The sequence below is a fragment of the Macrobrachium rosenbergii genome, chromosome 4, assembly GCF_040412425.1.
Source record: "Macrobrachium rosenbergii isolate ZJJX-2024 chromosome 4, ASM4041242v1, whole genome shotgun sequence".
Lineage (NCBI taxonomy): Eukaryota > Metazoa > Arthropoda > Malacostraca > Decapoda > Palaemonidae > Macrobrachium > Macrobrachium rosenbergii.
Genome location: NC_089744.1, coordinates 75,059,340 through 75,078,643, shown reverse-complemented (window position 1 = coordinate 75,078,643; position 19,304 = coordinate 75,059,340). Strand labels below are relative to the sequence as shown.

At 33.1% G+C, this 19,304-nt stretch overlaps 1 long non-coding RNA gene across 1 annotated transcript; it reads right to left on the bottom strand.

The window, feature by feature from the left end:
• Positions 1 to 478: 478 nt before the first annotated feature.
• Positions 479 to 11,962, bottom strand: LOC136838372 (uncharacterized). The gene is made up of 3 exons (XR_010852962.1): positions 11,732 to 11,962; positions 11,377 to 11,543; positions 479 to 1,714 (listed from the first exon to the last, which is right to left on the bottom strand). It is a non-coding gene; the product is annotated as an uncharacterized lncRNA (long non-coding RNA).
• Between the last annotated feature and the right edge of the window lie 7,342 nt (positions 11,963 to 19,304).

The window sequence follows — 19,304 nt, the reverse complement described above, 5'->3', positions numbered from 1 at the left end:
GTAATGCTTACAGTGCACAGCGTGAGGTGCATCTACAGCACTAACCCCCCTGCGGGGGCAGAGTATATGACATGATAAAATGGTCACTTAGATGAAACTGTTTTCCTACACAGTGAAACTGAAATTTTGATTTATTTTCCTCTCCCTAAACTAATTGCTATGAAACCTTTCAGAACTAAACATACAAAATGGCCTTGTTAACAGACACAGAAACCCGATCTGAGGGAACGGAATGCAGAAAAGCAGTTACAGTATTTCTGAAAGAATAATGAAATAGAAGACTGATTTGAACACAATTCGAGGAAGTATATGTATTTCTCAAAGGGACCTGAGCGTAACGATCCCGGAGGAAAGATGCAGACTCACATTTAAAAATAATGACCAAAGACTGCCGTTGATAAAGACAAGGAAATTTTGAGCGTAAGAAGCTCTCCTCCTCAAATTGGAGGTGAAAAAGTGGAAAGAATAATATTCCATAAACAGCTTTTCTTTATTTGCCAGTATAACACAAATGACATATTTCATGATGTCAGCTAACAGTAAATTATGGCAGCCGTTTTTAAAGTGACACCTTAAAAACAAATCACAGCAATTATCAAGTGTTTTTTCTACACCCCCATAGGAAGTTGCAACAGCAAAATTAAGAACAAATCACAGCTAGTAAAACAATCTAGTCTTCCTACAACAACCATGAGTGTTTGAAACAGCATAATTAAGAACAAATCACAGCAATTATTTAAAAAAAAGTTTTTTCTACGACCACCTTAAGAACTTGAAACAGGAAAATTAAGAACAAGTCACGGTTATACAACCATGAGTACTGAAAGCAAAATTAAGAACAAATCACAGCAATTACTGAAAAAAAAGTTTTTCCACAGCAACCGTGAGTACTTGAAACAGCAAAATTAAGAACAAATCACAGCAATTATTAAAAAAAGTACAGCCTTTCTAAAAAAACCCTTGAGTAGTCGGAACAGCAAAATTTATTCCAGTCGAAGACAAAGGTTGACTCTCAAATTAAAAAGCCTCTTCTTGCCTTTATTCAAACAGCAGAAATGCTCATAAGAGGGAAAAAAGCAGCACGCAGAGATAAAGTTGCCAAACCCTTTCTTTTAAATGTCTATGCCAAACCATCATTGTGAAAAAAGTCATTTATGTTCTTTTGTTCACTAGCACTGATTTTAAGTCTTGACTAAGAGAATGAGACGCAAAGCTATTTCAGTGGTATATAACCAAACACGCATTCTAATTCTACAAACTTCGATTTTCTACCCCCATCTTGTTACTGAAAGAACACTATATGCAAAGGAGCCACATAAAGACTAATAGTCCCTTTTTAACTTTAATAAGAATGAATACGATTTTAACTTCGTGTCAGCCTTAGTGAGAGCTCACATATTACCACCAATTCTAGGGACGACTTTAACCAAAAAGAAATTTACAACCAAGTTATGAAATGAAGTCTATTAAAACTCCATATTAGACGACTCAAATCTACCCAGCTACCATAACTGATGTTCATTGTGTTAGAGAGGTTGTAAGGTTAGAAGAAAGTTAGGAGTGGATTTAGACAATATATTCTAAAACCGAACACAAATATCTACAGCATTAACCTTGACGTGACTCCTTACTTTACTTCAACTTAATTCCTCCCCAGTATTTGTAGTAGGACGACAGCTGGAGGGAAGACGTTTCCTAAGATGGGATCACTTATCTGAAAATAAAATAAAAAGTCTTATTCTTTCATAACTTATTCATTTATGGTTATATACTAAATTTGCTTACTTTTCTTACTATTACAAAATAACTAAACAAATTTACTTTTACAAAAATAGCTTGAATGAGAGAGAGAGAGAAAAAGTTCATTTATGGTTAGAGAGAGAGAGAGAGAGAGAGAGAGAGAGAGAGAGAGAGAGAGAGAGAGAGAGAGAGAGAGAGATTCATTTATGGTTATACGTAAATTTACTTTTACAAAAATAGCTTGAAGAGAGAGAGAGAGAGAGAGAGTTCATTTATGGTTAGACTTAAATATACTTACTTTTACAAAAAAACTTGAGAGAGAGAGAGAGAGATTCATTTATGGTTATACGTAAATTTACTTTTACAAAAATAGCTTGAGTGAGAGAGGTTAGACTTAAACGTACTTACTTTTAAAAAATAACTTGAGAGAAAGAGAGAGAGAGAGAGAGAGAGAGAGAGAGAGAGAGAGAGAGAGAGAGAGATTCATTTATGGTTATACGTAAATTTACATACTTTTACAAAAATAGTTTGAGAGAGAGAGAGAGAGAGAGTTCATGAGACTTAAATTTACTTACTTTTACAAAAAATAACAGAGAGAGAGAAAGAGAGATTCATTTATGGTTAGACCTAAATTTACTTACTTTTACAAAAATAACTTGAGAGAGAGAGAGAGAGAGAGAGAGAGAGTTATAAGAGAGAGAGAGAGAGAGAGAGAGAGAGAGAGAGAGAGAGAGTTCATTTATGGTTAGTTAAATTTACTTATTTTTACAAAAAATAACTTGAGAGAGAAAAAGAGTGAGTGAGTTCAATGGTTAGACCTAAATTTACTTACTTTACAAAAAATAACAGAGAGAGAGAGAGACAAAATTAGCTTTACAAAAATAACTTGAGAGAGAGAGAGAGAGAAAGGTTATACGTAAATTTAATTACTTTTACAAAAGAGCTTGAGTGGAGAAGAGAGAGAGAGAGAGAGAGAGAGGAGAGTTCATTTATGGTTAGACCTAAATTTACTTACTTTTACAAAAATAACTTGAGAGAGAGAGAGAGAGAGAGAGAGAGAGAGAGGATATACGAAATTTACTTTTACAAAAATAGAGAGAGAGAGAGAGAGAGATTTATGGTTAGACTTAAATATACTTACTTTTACAAAAAAACTTGAGAGAGAGAGAGAGAGAAATTCATTTATGGTTATACCTAAATTTAACAAAAATAGCTTGAGTGAGAGAGAGAGAGAGAGAGAGAGAGAGAGAGACAGAGAGAGAGAGAGAGAGAGAGTTCATTTATGGTTAGACTTAAACGTACTTGACAAAAATAACTTGAGAGAGAGAGAGAGAGAGAGAGAGAGAGAGAGAGAGAGAGAGAGAGAGTTCACTTATGGTTAGACCTAAATACTCTTACAAAAATAACAGAGAGAGAGAGAGAGAGAGAGAGAGAGAGAGAGAGAGAGAGAGAGAGAGAGAGCAGAGTTAAACATGAATTACTTTTACAAAAGGTTTTCTTGAGTAATGAGCTAAATTTACTTAGCTAAAAAGAGAGAGAGAGACAAAACTTAGAGAGAGAGAGAGAGAGAGAGAGAGAGAGAGAGAGAGAGAGAGAGAGAGCATAGTTAAACATGAGCGGTTTTCTCGAGTAATAAGCTAATGAGCTCTTTAAGACAAACGAAAGTCAACAGTGAGATTAACTATAAAACTGAACCTTCCCAAGAATGTTGACCGATAAGTTATGCCACATACATACCATACGTATACACGTCTACCCAAGCGCGCACACACTCATTGGTCGAATCTGCATAAGAGTATGTATGGAGACAGAAAATATAGGTCATATAAGGTAACAATGGACCTTGGCAGCAAGCTACTTTTCACGGTTAAAATATCCTATCCTTGTGTTTACTACCACCTATGAAATTTCAATGACCATTTACCACATACAATTCATTAACCCTTTCACACAATATTCACTAATATATGCGTAATTCACTGACCTTTTCACACAAAATTCATTGACCCTACACAGCTCATGTACCTTTTCACAGGAAATTAATCTTTTCACATAAAATTCACTATGTATGCAATTCATTGACGCAAAATTGACCACAGTTATTAACCTTTCATGCTCTACCTACACAATTCGCCTTAACACACAGTCCATTGTCCTTACACAACTCACTGACCTTTTCACATGAAAATGCATTTATCTTACTCAGATAATTCACCTGACGTTTTCACACAACATTCATTAAGCCTAACCTCATAAATATTTTTCGCCATAGCTACACAAAGTTAATTGACCCTAGCCAAAGAAAATTGCTTGAACAGAATCACACAGTTTATTTACCTTTCCAAACGAAACTGATGGACCTTACTCGTAGTTCACTGACCTTTTCTCACGAGTAATTAACACTAACCACCAAATTTCTTTTTTACCCAAAACATCATTAACCCTAACCACACAATTTATTTTTACCTGAAACAAAATTCATAGACCTTTGTCAAAAAAATTCCTTGACCCTACCCACACAATTTACCGACCTTTTCATACAAAGTTCATTGCCGGTAGCCAGAAAATTTACTGAAATTTATTGACCTTGTCACACAATTCAATGACCCCAGTGAGTTCATTTATTGACAACTTATTGACTTTTTCACAAAAATCCATCGATCCTAGCCATAAAATTTGCTGGCAACTTATTAACCTTTTTACAAAAATTTATTGACCCTAGCCGGACAATTTGACAATTTATTGACCTTTTCACAAAAAATTTATTGATCCTAACCAGACAATTTGATAATTTATTGGCCTTTTCACACAAAAAAATCTATTGACCCTAGCCAGACAATTTGATCATTATCGACCTTTTCACAGAAAATTTATTAACCCGAGCCAGACAATTTGATAATTAATTGACTTTTCCACATAAAATTCGTTAACCTAAGCCAAACAATTTATTGACAACTTACTAACCTTTATACACAATTTCACTAACCTTACCTGGACAATTTAATAATTTATTTACCTTTTCACAAAAAAATCATTGATCCTAGCCAAAAAATTTATTAACTTACTGACCTTTTCGCACAAAATTTATTGATCCTAGCCTGGTAATTCTATAATCTATTGACCTTTTCACAAAATTAACCAAACCCAGACAATTTATCGATATTTTGACCTTTTTACATAAAATTCATTGTACCTATCCACACAATTTATTGGCCTTTCTACACAAAATTTATTGATCCTAACCAGACAAGTTATTGACAATTTCACAAAAAATTTATCAACCCTAACCAGATAATATATTGGCAATTTATTAACTTTGCCACAGAATTTAATTGACCCTAGCCTCACAATTTATCGATATTTTGACCTTTTGACATAGAATTTAATAAACCTATCCACACAAATATTGACCATTCCGCACAAAATTTATTGACCCTAGCAGGACAATTTATCGACCTTCTCACACAGAATTTATTGACCCCAGCCAGACAATTTATTTACCTTTTCACACAAAATTTATTGACGCTAGCCAGGCAATTTCTCGACAATTATTAACCTTTGCATACAAATTTCATCGACCGTGACCAGACGATTTACTGAATTTTACTGACCTTTTCACACAATTCATTGACCCTTGCCAGATAATTTATTGAAAACTTGTTGACCTTTTCATAAAAATTCATCAATTCTAGCCAAAAAATTTGTTGATAACTTATTGACCTTATCACAAAAATTCATCAATCCTAGCCAAAAAATTTTATGACAACTTATTGACCTTTTCACACTAAATTTATTAACCCTAGCCAGACAATTTATTGACAACCTATTGACCTATTCACACCAAATTTTTCACCCTAGCCAGACAATTTTACTTTATTGACCTTTTCACATAAAGGTCATTAACCGAAGCCAGACAGTTTATTAACTTTTCTACACAATATCATTGACCTTAGCTTGAAAATTTGATAGTTTATTGAACTTTTCACCAAAATTCATCGATCCTAGTCAGAAAATCCATTGACAACTTCCTGACCATTTCACACAATTTATTGATCCTAGCCAGACAATTTTATAATTATTTATATTGACCTTTTCAAATAAAATTCACTAACCGAAGCCAGACAATTTATTAACCTTTTCACACAATTTCACTGCCCCTAGCCAGACAATTTATCGATATTTTGACTTTTCACATAAAATTCACTAAACCTATCCACACAATCTATTGGTCTTTCCACACAAAAATTATTGACCCTACCCAGACAATTTATTGACTTTTCACACAATTTATTAATCCCAGCCAACAATTTATTGACAATTTATTAACTTTTTTACCCAATTTCATTGACCCTACCAAGACAATTTACTAACAACTTACGACCTTTTCACAAAAATTCATCAACAATTGCCAGGCAATTGACCCTAGCCTGACAGTTTACTGACAACATACTGACACTTTCACACAAACATTATTGGCCCTAGCCAGACAATTTGATGATTAACTGACCCTCTCACATAAAATTCAATAACTCAAGCCAGAAAATTTATTGATAATTTATTAATCATTTCACACTCAATCTCATTAACCCTAGCCAGACAATTTATCGATAGTTTGACCTTTTCACATAAAATTTATTGAACCTATCCTCGCAATTTATTGGCCTTTCCACACAAAATTTATTGACCCTAGCCAGACAATTTATTGACCCTTTCACACAATTTATTGATCCTAGCCTGGTAATTCGATAATTTATTGACCTTTTCACAAAATTCATTAACCAAACACAGACAATTTATCGATATTTTGACCTTTCTACATAAAATTCATTTAACCTATCCACACAATTTATTAGCCTTTCTACACAAAATTTATTGATCCTACCCAGATTATTTATTAACAGTTTCACAAAAAATTTATTAACCATAGCCAGATAATTTATTGACAATTTATTAGCCTTGTCACAGAATTTCATTGACCCTAGCCACACGATTTATCGATATTTTGACCTTTTGACAAAGAACTTATTGAACCTATCCACACAATTATTGACCATTCTGCACAAAATTTATTGACCCTAGCAGGAAAATTTATCAGCCTTCTCACACAGAATTTATTGACCCTAGCCAGACAATTTATTTACCTTTTCACACAAAATTTATTGACGCTAGCCAGGCAACTTATCGACAATTATTAACCTTTTCATACAAATTTCATCGACCGTAACCAGACAATTTCCTGAATTTTACTGACCTTTTCACACAATTCATTGACCCTTGTCAGATAATGTATTGGCAACTTATTGACCTTTTCACAAAAATTCATCAATTCTAGCCAAAAAAAATTTGTTGAGAACTTATTGACCTTTTCACAAAAATTCATCAATCCTAGCCAAAAATTTTATGACAACTTATTGACCTTTTCACACGAAATTTATTGACCCTAGCCAGACAATTTATTAACAACCTATTGACCTATTCACATCAAATTTTTCACCCTAGCCAGACAATTTTACTTTATTGACCTTTTCACTTAAAATTCATTAACCCAAGCCAGACAGTTTATTAACTTTTCTACACAATATCATTGATCTTAGCCTGAAAATTTGATGGTTTATTGAACTTTTCACCAAAATTCATCGATCCTAGTCAGAAAATCCATTGACAACTTACTGACCATTTCACACAATTTACTGACCCTAGCCAGACGATTTTATAATTTATATTGACCCTTTCACATAAAGTTCATTAACCAAAGCCAGACAATTTATTGACAATTTATTAACCTTTTCTGACAATTTCACTGACCCTAGCCAGACAATTTATCGATATTTTGACTTTTCACAAAAATTCATTAAACCTATCCACACAATCTATTGGCCTTTAAACACAAAAATTATTGACCCTACCCAAACAATTTATTGACGTTTTCACACAGTTTATTAATTCCAGCCTAACAATTTATTGACAATTTGTTAACTTTTTCACCCAATTTCATTGACCCTACCAAGACAATTTACTAACAACTTATGACCTTTTCACAAAAATTCATCAACAATTGCCAGGCAATTGACCCTAGCCTGGCAGTTTACTGACAACATATTGATATTTTGACACAGACTTTATTGACCCTAGCCAGACAATCTGACCCTCTCACATAAAATTCAATAACTCAATCTAGAAAATTAATTGATAATTTATTAATCATTTCACACTCAATCTCATTATCCCTAGCCAGACAATTTATCGATAGTTTGACCTTTTCACATAAAATTCATTGAACCTATCCTCGCAGTTTATTGGCCTTTCCACGCAAAATTTATTGACCCTAGCCATACAATTTATTGACCCTTTCACACAAAATTTATTAACTCCAGCCTGACAATTTATCGAATTTTTCACACAAAATTTGTTGACCCTAGCTAGACAATTTATTGACAATTATTAACCTTTCCATGCAAAATTCGTTGACCGTAACCAGACAATTTATGGATCCTACCCAGACACTTTAATGACCATTTCACAAAAAAATTATTAACCCTAGCCAGATAATTTATTGACAATTTATTAACCTTGTCACAGAGTTTCATTGACCCTAGCCACACGATTTATCGATATTTTGACCTTTTGATATAGAACTTATTGAACCTATCCACACAATTATTGACCCTAGCCTGACAATTTATCGACCTTCTCACACAAAATTTATTGATCCTAGCTAGACAATTTATTTACCTTTTCACACAAAATTTATTGACGCTAGCCAGGCAATTTCTCGACAATTATTAACCTTTTCATACAAAATTCGACCGTAACCAGACAATTTACTGAATTTTACTAACCTTTCCATACAATTCACCGACTCTTGCCAGATAATTTATTGGCAACATATTGACCTTTTCACAAAAATTCATCAATTTTAGCCAAAAAATTTGTTAACTTATTGACCTTTTCACAAAAATTCATCAATCCTAGCTAAAAAATTTTATGACAACTCATTGACCTTTTCACAGAAAATTTATTGACTCTAGCCAGACAATTTATTGACAACCTATTGACCTATTCACACCAAATTTTCACCCTAGCCAGACGATTTTACTTTACTGACCTTTTCACTTAAAATTTATTAACCCAAGCCAGACAGTTTATTAACTTTTCTACACAATATCATTGACCATAGCCTGAAAATTTGATAGTTTATTGAACTTTTTACCAGAATTCATCGATCCTAGTCAGAAAATCTATTGATAACTTACTGACCATTTCACACAATTTACTGACCCTAGCCAGACGATTTTAAGTAATTTATATTGACCTTTTCACATAAAATTTATTGACAATGTATTAACCTTTTCACACAATTTCACTGACCCTAGCCAGACAATTTATCGATATTTTGATCTTTCACATAAAATTCATTGAACCTATCCACACAATTTATTGACCTTTTTACACAAAATTTATTGATCCTAGCCAGACAATTTATTGACATTTATTAACCTTTTCACCCAATTTCATTGACCCTATCAAGACAATTTACTAAAAACTTACGACCTTTTCACAAAAATTCATCAACAATTGCTAGGCAATTGACCCTAGCCTGACAGTTTACTGACAACGTATTGACATTTTCACACAAACTTTATTGGCCCTAGCCAGACAATCTGATAATTAACTGACCTTCTCACATAAAATTCAACAACCCAAGCTAGAAAATTTATTGACAATTTATTAATCATTTCACACTCAATCTCACTAACCCTAGCCAGACAATTCATCAGTACATTGACCTTTTCACATAAAATTCATTGAACCTATCCCCGCAATTTATTGTCCTTTCCAAACAAGATTTATTGACCTAGCCAGACAATTTATTAACCCTTTCACACATATTTATTAACTCCAGCCTGACAATTTATCGAACTTTTCACACAATTTATTGACCCTAGCCAGATAATTTATTGACAATTATTAACCTTTCCATGCAAAATTCATTGACCATAACCAGACAATTTACTTAGTTTTATTGACCTTTCACACAATTCCTTGACCCTAGTCAGATAATTTATTAACAGCTTATTACCCTTTTCACAAAAATTCATCGATCCTAGCCAGAATATTTGTTGACAACTTACTGACCATTTCACACAAAATTTATTGACCCTAGCCAGACAATTTATTGACAACCTATTGACCTATTCTCACCAAATTTTTTACCCTTGCTAGACAATTTTATATTTTATAGACCTTTTCACATAAAACTCACCAACCCAAGTCAGACAGTTTATTGACAATTTACTAGCTTTTATGCACAATATCATTGACCTTAGCCAGAAAATTTGACAGTTTGTTGACTTTTTCACCAAAATTCATCGACACTGGCCAGAAATTCTATTGATAACTTGCTGACCATTTCACACAATTTATTGACCCTAGCCAGACAATTTTATAATTTATATTGACTTTTTTACATAAAATTCATTAACTAAAGCCAAGCAATTTATTGACAATTTATTAACCTTTTCACACAATTTCACTGACCCTAGCCAGACAATTTATCAATATTTTGACCTTTCACATAAAATTCATTGAACCTACCCACACAATTTATTGGCCTTTCCACACAAAAATTATTGACCCTACCCAGACAATTTATTGACCTTTTCACGCAAAATTCATTGATCCTAGCCAGACACTTTGACAATTTATTAACCTTTTCTCACAATTTCATTCGTTGACCCTAGCCAGACAATTTATTGATATTTTGACCTTTTCACATAAAATTCATTGAACCTATCTACACAATTTGCCTTCCACACAATATTTATTGACCATAGCCTGACAATTTATTGACCTTTTCACACAAAACCTATTGACCCTAGCCAGACAATTTATTGACAATTTATTAATCTTTTTCACCCAATTTTATTGACCCTACCCAGGCAGTTTACTGAACTTCACAAAAATTTCATCGACCCTTGCCAGGCAATTGACCCTAGCCTGACAGTTTACTGACAACGTACTGACATTTTCACACAAACTTTATTGACCCTAGCCAGACAATCAGATAATTAACTGACCCTCTCACATAAAATTCAATAACCCAAGCTAGAAAATTTATTGACAATTTATTAATCAGTTCACACTCAATCTCATTATCCCTAGGCAGACAATTTATCGATAGTTTGACCTTTTCACAAAATTCATTGAACTATCTAGACAATTTATTGACCCTAGCCAAACAATTTTATAACTTACTGACCTTTTCACATAAAATTCATTGAACCTATCCAGACAATTTATTGACACTAGCCAGACAATTTGATAACATATTGACCTTTTCACATAAAATTCATTGACCCTAAACAGTCACTTTGACAATATGGCTTTATGGCGCAAAACTCACTGACCCAAGCCAGATAATTTATCGACAATTTATTAACCTTTTCACAAAATTCATTGAACCCATCAACAATTTATTAATAATTTCGCACAATCTGTTGGCCTTAGCCAGACAATTTTTTTTTTACTTTTATACCTTTTTAAACAAAATTAATCGACCCTACCTATACAATGTTCGGTTGCCTGAACCCCAAAGAAAATGGACGAGAGCCTTAGTAGCCTTATGACCCTACTAACCTGCTTTATCCAGTTATTTTATCCTGTCACATAGCAAGCTCTTCGAAGACATAATCAGTGCTTGGAAGTAGGCTAGGCCTGTCAGTTCTTAGAACTGTGGTCATGACTGGAACACCACTCTCTTGACCGGTCATCGTAACAGATTTTCTCAAAACTGCTGAATCAAACTGGAAAATATTTCAGTCTTAAATAGAGACATTTTATTCGCATCCACTGGTCTCCTGGTCCATATACCCTCTTACACTTTTATTAAATTATTACAGTATAACCCTATACCACAAAAAAAAAAAAATAGCACTGTATGTGACCCAGCTTTACTCAAACTGACAACACACGAAAAAGACACAATACTTACAGCATAAAATATTGACTATTGATACGCAATATCGTCAATAACAATGTTTATCCAAAACTTTAAAAACAGGAATTTTTTTTCCACTAACACCCACGGATAAATTCACGAAGTGGAAACAACAATGGCTCCAGCATAACTGGTACCAAAGACCCGTCAAAGATTTTTCTTGGCCAATCAGAGACCTCCACCAGACATGTCCTGAAAGCAGTATCTGTCGCCTCCTCTCATTGGCCGTAAGTCTCGTGCTCTGGCTAAGATACTTGTGACCTATTTATTCATTGGCTGGAAGCCTTTAAAGTTTTTTTCCCCATTCCCTGGTGAGACCTGGATGTCGTTTCAAAGATACCCTACGTGACAGTTCATTTTTCTTAGGGAAAATTATCACCTTCAATAATGTACAGGAAATGATGTACATACTTTTATGCACACTGATGAATGTATCAGACTGAGAGTGGATAAATTCAGCAATATAACAGAAGAGAAAATGGAATGAACGGGAAAATTTAGGACGAAAAACTGAAGTATCGTAACCACACGCAGGCAGGCAAGATGCTACAGCCAAGATCTGTACTATACCAAGGATGCAGCAACTAGCTACAAGTGGACCGAAACCTTATCGGTCTTTGAATCAATATAAGTATTTCTGAACCGGCGGGGCTGAGCGATGCATTTCTATCTATATTTTTCAGCAGTGACATAAAACTTCAAATAGTCCCCCCGTGTTGTTTATTCCAGAAAGCTTCTGAATTCGGCAATCAAAAATTTGAACAGACTCACTGTAACTTCTCTGATTGTTATAATATACTGCCATATCGGTTGATTGGTCGGAGACGTAAGATCCACACCAAGCTTCTCAATCCTGTTTGGTCATAAGGAGGTTTAATCTAACCCGATGCCAAGTTTACAAAGAAAAAAAAATACCGTAATCCTTCTAAAAAATATGGAATAAAGACAGTTAACAGAGGAACGACATGAAATAAGTTAACTGGATTATTATAATCTGATAGGGTATAACTATACATTACTAATTATTGTACGGAATACTAATAAATTAGATAACCATCCTGTCTAAGCAACAGCGTGAAGGAAACCGACTCAACCACTGATCTCAAAACAAACTAGATAGCCCCCAACCACCAGCGTATGGGAGCTACCGAATTTTTGTAGGCGCCACGACAGACTCCACTGTAGTCTCTAACATAACAAGTAAAAAATGCGCCGAAGTTTCTTCGGCGCAGTCGAGTTTTCTGTACAGCCGCTACAGCGTATAATCAAGGCCACAGAAAATGGATCTGTCTTTCGGTGATCTCGGTATAATGCTGCATGGCTAACTTTAACCTTAAATAAAATAAAAACTACTGAGGCTAGAGGGCTGCAATTTGGTACGTTTGGTGATTGGAGGATGAATGATCAACATACTAATTTGCAGCCTTCTAGCCTCTGTTGTTTTTAAGATCTGAGGGCGGACAGAAAAAGTGTGGACAGAAAAAGTGCGGACAGAATAAAGTGCGACGGACAGACAAAGCCGGCACAGTAGTTTTCTTTTACAGAAAACTAAAATGCACATAAGTATTAGTTATTAAGTAAATAACATATGGTACTCCCTGGAGTGAAAACAATCCTTAGACTGTTAAATATCTACGGCATTTCCTCTCTCTTCCACAGTAAAAAAAAACAGACGTTAATATTCATCTCTGGACAAAGGATCTTTTGTTTTGAAAAATGAAGCAACACTAGACATTTATTAAAGAAAATAATGTGAGATATTTATCTCATAATTATAGGTTATTCCGTTCAAGTCTGAAGATATACCAGAAAATGAGTGTATCCTAGTTCTCCATTTTTGCCAAATGATAAATTAGATTTAATCAAACGAACCTGTTATTGCATTTTTAAGGATTTCTCTTCTTAATCTTGATAAGGGTAACGGTATGATTGTTTCGTTTTTGTAAAACATTAAAAATTATAAACTAAAAATCAAATACTTAACCATTCATTTTATGAACGAAAAAGGAATAGAGTGAGAATTCACATTATACAAGATGTAAAACAAAAAAATCAGATACTTAGATTACACTACCGAAAAAAATACATCACCGCAAATCAAATCAAATACTTAACCATCCGTTTTATTAACAAATAAGGAAAATTATGAATATACACATAACTCAGGACGTATTAAATACACCAGAAAAAATAAGAATATAGGTTACACAACCGAAAAAAATACATCGCTGCAGTACATCAAGTCTGCGTAAACCACAAGAAGGTTAAAAAAACAAAAACTCGGTGATTCCAAGTACGATTTTCTTGGTTCGATGAACTGAAAAGAAAAAAAATCCTTCTCAGACACAGGAGCTGAAAATCCTTTCACGAGTCACTTCCCTGAAATGAAGTTGGTTTCGGAAGCACCATCGCAAGAGAGAGAGAGAGAGAGAGAGAGAGAGGAGAATCTCAAAGACGTCTGGGAAAAAGAAAATATGTTGGTTGCATGTTCCAGTCATCTGGGATTTCGCTAAAAACTAAATGGCCTTTCTGGTAGAGTTTGGTGTCTGCGAATCTCTCGAGGGAATTCCTGACTGCGTTTTACGTTGCGTAGAAAATGTATTACGTTGATATCAGATGTTTTGATCAATTATCGTCTAATGATATAATGTTTCTTCAGACTTTTCAACATGAGATTCTCATTTTTTGGGGTTGTCTAGCCTGCCACTAATACTGAAACCCTTTTGGCTGGGTGCTAATGCTTGATATACTTTCATACACACACACACACACACACACACACACACACACACACACATATATATATATATATATATATATATATATATATATATATATATATATGTATATGTATGTGTATATGTGTGTGTGTGTGTGTGTGTGTGTGTGTGTGTGTATAAGCCTGTATGTGTAGTAAATGCAAATATACGTAAGGCCGTTTATCAAAATTTAGTCCTGCTGCAGACCTCATAATCTTCTAACAAATAAAACAAATTTTATTTGGTTCGCTGAAATTAAAAACAAAATGCTAAAGACTATGAAAAGGAGATTTCGTGAAAGGCACTGGAAAAGATGAGCTACTTATATACATCTTTTCACTTCAATATATATTATATCTTAGAGACTTTAAACATACTTGCCCCAAGGGTCAAACTCCCACGTATGTTCACAGGCTCCATAGAAACGAATCTCTGCATGGCAAAAGAATAATATTAACCTTTAGAACGGCACGTCTCACTGAGGAAAAAAAAAAAAGATATATAATATTCCACTTCAAGGAATGCGTAAAAGAGTGATCCAATTTACTGGCGTGAACCCCCTATTCAATCCGAAGTTCTCCTTCAGAGTGGTGGCGCCTTAATGACATTCTTGCGCGATCTTTTCAGAGAATGAATAGACTCGAATGCCCCAGAGACTTTTCTCCCTGAGTTCAATTTGCTTCCGAAGTTCTCAGACAGCCAAGACTTGCAAGGGAGACACGTAGGAGGAGGCGATGGCTAATTTATTTAGGCACGACAGGGAATATTGCTGCGGTTTTCAGTGGCTGTTTTTGTTGTTCAGTTATTATTATTATTATTATTATTATTATTATTATTCTACATAATCTATATATTGACCAGTTCTCAGCAGATGTCAGCCTTGAAGGAAAGAGAATAGTAAGAAGAATTGAAAAGACCTTGTAGGAAATCCTGTCCACTGATGCTGCCATTCTTTTTGATAGAACATGCTTAAAAGAGAGTCTGCTCCCTTCATACTGTTATTATTATTATTATTAATTAATTATTATTATTATTATTATTATTATTATTATTATTATTATTATTATTATTATTATTATTATTAATCAGAAAATGAACCTTATTCGTATGGATCAATCAATAATCTCCAAAGATATGGTGTTATTTATTCCTGCTGATGCAAATTTATAGTGAACATTAGTTAAGGTACTGGTTTATGATTTCATTTCCTTAAATATTATCGTATTAAAACCTTATTATAGGCGTATAATATATTATTATACTTATTTCTTTCAATAGTAGTCAGATTGGAAGACGAAATAGTATGCTGCCATGTAGATATATTTATGAATGTTTCCACGGAAAGAACCCCTGAAAAAACATTTTTTAGGTGAATATAATCATTCTTGACTAGGCTACAATTCACGAATTCAGTAATTCCCATAACCAAACCTAATTTGTGTGCAAGTTATAGAATAAAATGAATTTAACTCAAATATCTATGCAAAGTCTAATGAATCATGATAGTTAATTCCACACCACAACAGAGAGAGAGAGAGAGAGAGAGAGAGAGAGAGAGAGAGAGAGAGAGAGAGAGAGAGAGAGAGAGAGAGAGAGAAGCCATTTTTCAAACTCATTGCTGACAGAGTAGCAAAAGCAGGTTGTAAAAAAAAATAACAAGTAAAAAATGCGACGAAGTTTCTTCGGCGCAATCGAGCTTTCTGTACAGCACTACAGCGTATAATCAAAGCCACCGAAAACAGATCTATCTTTCGGTGGTCTCGGTAAAATGCTGTATAAGCCGCGGCCTTTGAAACTTTAACCACGGCCCGGTGGTGGGCTATCCAATAGCGTTGTCAGAAGCACGATTATGGTTAACTTTAACCTTAAGTAAAATAAAAACTGCTGAAGGTAGAGGGTTGCAATTCGGTGTGTTTGATGATTGAAGGGTGGATGATCAACATACCAAATTGCAGCCCTCTATTCTCTGTAGTTTTCAAAATCTGAAGATGGACAAAATAAGAGCGGAAATAATAAAGTGCGGACGAAGAGTCAAAGCCGTCACAATAGTGTTTTTTTACTGAGAAGTAAAAACGAAAGCAGAGTATTAAATAGAGAAAAGTTGACACACAAACGCGTCACAGCACGCGAGTACCTGAGAGAAATAATGTTACCTTGAGTTGCAACTGTTTATTTTGACGTTCTGGCAATGCTCTTGTCTCAGTTTCTAGAACAGCTAAGAAGAGACAAAGAAATGTATATATAAAGAAAGTTTATCCTAATAAATACCTGATGAAAATAATACGAACAAAATCTTAAAACCAGAGAAAAAAAAAACATTGTTAAGAAATATCAGGGAAAAACATTTACATAACGTAAACTGGAAATTAACTGATATTTAATCTAGACAATACAGGTAAAAAAAAAAACTCTGAGTTCTTTCACATTTCTAGATGTTGTTAGTATAAAGTCCTTTCTGGTTCTGCCCACGTTACAAAACTTCTCACTCTCTTCTCTCGTTAGTAACTTCAGTGGTCTTATATATATATATATATATATATATATATATATATATATATATATATATATATATATATATATATATATATATATATATATATTTATATAAATATAAATATATGTATATATAAATATATATATATATATATATATATATATATATATATATATATATATATATATATACATAAGACTTTTTAATTTGACTTTTTCTCCTTCAGTGGTCTTACCAATGGTTTAGTATTTTTCTCCAACTGAGCTTAGTCATACTGTGATAATGGTCTCCGAGCTAGCACATTTATCCTCATACACCTGTCACCATACATTCCCACGGTGCCACACCTGTCGAATACTCAGGACATTCGTCATTTGTCCTCATTCCTGCAACGTTATGTCGATGTATCTTGCGTTTTTTCTGTGTGAGAAAAGACTTGATGAAGAAAAATAAGCCAGGAATTGGAGGACACATCTTGAAGTACAGTCAGTCCGTTCTGTTTCATCCTAACAGTAAGTTTCCACAATCCTTTTGCGATTTTATCATGCCAAGAGACCGGTAGCCGTTTGGTGTTTACTGAGAGTAAAAGCAATTATTAATTTTTATATTTTGGTAAATATTTGTGACTGTTTAATTCAGAGACAAACTATATATATATATATATATATATATATATATATATATATATATATATATATATATATATATATATATATATATATATATATATATATATATATATATATACATACATATACACACACATATATACATATATATATATATAATAAAACGGCATATCTGACATATATATATATATATATATATATAATTTAATAATCACACTCTTCATAACATAATAAAATATATAATATATATATATATATATATATATATATATATATATATATATATATATATATATATATATATATAGTTACATATTTTATTGTGTTGACGAAGAGTCAACAGGATTATTAAATTATAAGACGATAATTGATAACAGGATTGTCAGATATGCCGTTTTGATTAATACGGTTATATCAATATTATTATACCTACTATATGTAAACGTTTTTTTTTTCAAGTATTACGACATGCATATTTATTTACGGTTTTTGAAGTAACGTTTAAAAGTAAAATGCATCTATTCCTGAAGATTCGTAATATGGGGTGTAGCAAAATAATGTTTATTTAAGATGAACTTCTGTCTGCAAACGTCTGTTCGTTTATCTGCTGAATGTGTTTTGTTGAAATTATAAAAAAAATCACGAACGTAAAACGATATGAAAGAGGGAGTCAGCGTTCCTGAGGAAGTAGTGAATAAAATGATAATTTTTCGAAGACACAGTGAAATAATTTTATTCCTTCCATCGGTTCAAATTTTTGCATTATGCCTTTCAAAATTAATTCTTCCCGTCAGGTACTTCAATAAACACAGTCTGTTGATATATGTGAGAATATATATAATATATATATATATATATATATATATATATATATATATATATATATATATATATATATATATATTATATATATATATATATATATATATATATATATATATATATATATATATACATACATACATACATACATACATACACACACACACACACACACACACACACACATATATATATATATATATATATATATATATATATATATATATATATATATATATATATATATATATATATATATATTTTATATATCACACCGTGATTTATATACAATCATGAAGCTACAAATGTCGCTTAATATCAAATCCACGCTACCTCGGGAATATACCCGATGGGGAATTATCACCGAAGGGGAATTTATAAGTGATAAATGGACGGGCACTGCCATGACTCGTGAATATCCCCGATGGGGAATTATCACCGAAGGGGAATTTATAAGTGATAAATGGACGGGCACTGCTGAGTAGCGTGGATTTGATATTAAGCGACATTTGTAGCTTCATGATTATATATATATATATATAATATGTGTGTAAAAATATATATGCACATATGTATGTATGTATGTACAAAGTGTACACAAAAGCTTCTATTGCCAGCAGCAGCACGAGGAGAAAGAACGAACTAAAGTAAGAGGAAATGTCTTGAAATACAAGGGGTTACTCTGACCTGGGGATTAGGTCGACTTACTTTAATTTGACAATTCATTTCTCTTTCTTTCCTTTACCCTCCATTAAACAGAATGGGATTAGATTAATGCACACGGGAATGGATGTGGGATTATCTTTAATAATCCTTCGCGCGATTAAAGTATACTCCAGCTATTTTGTTTGCGATGCGAACTA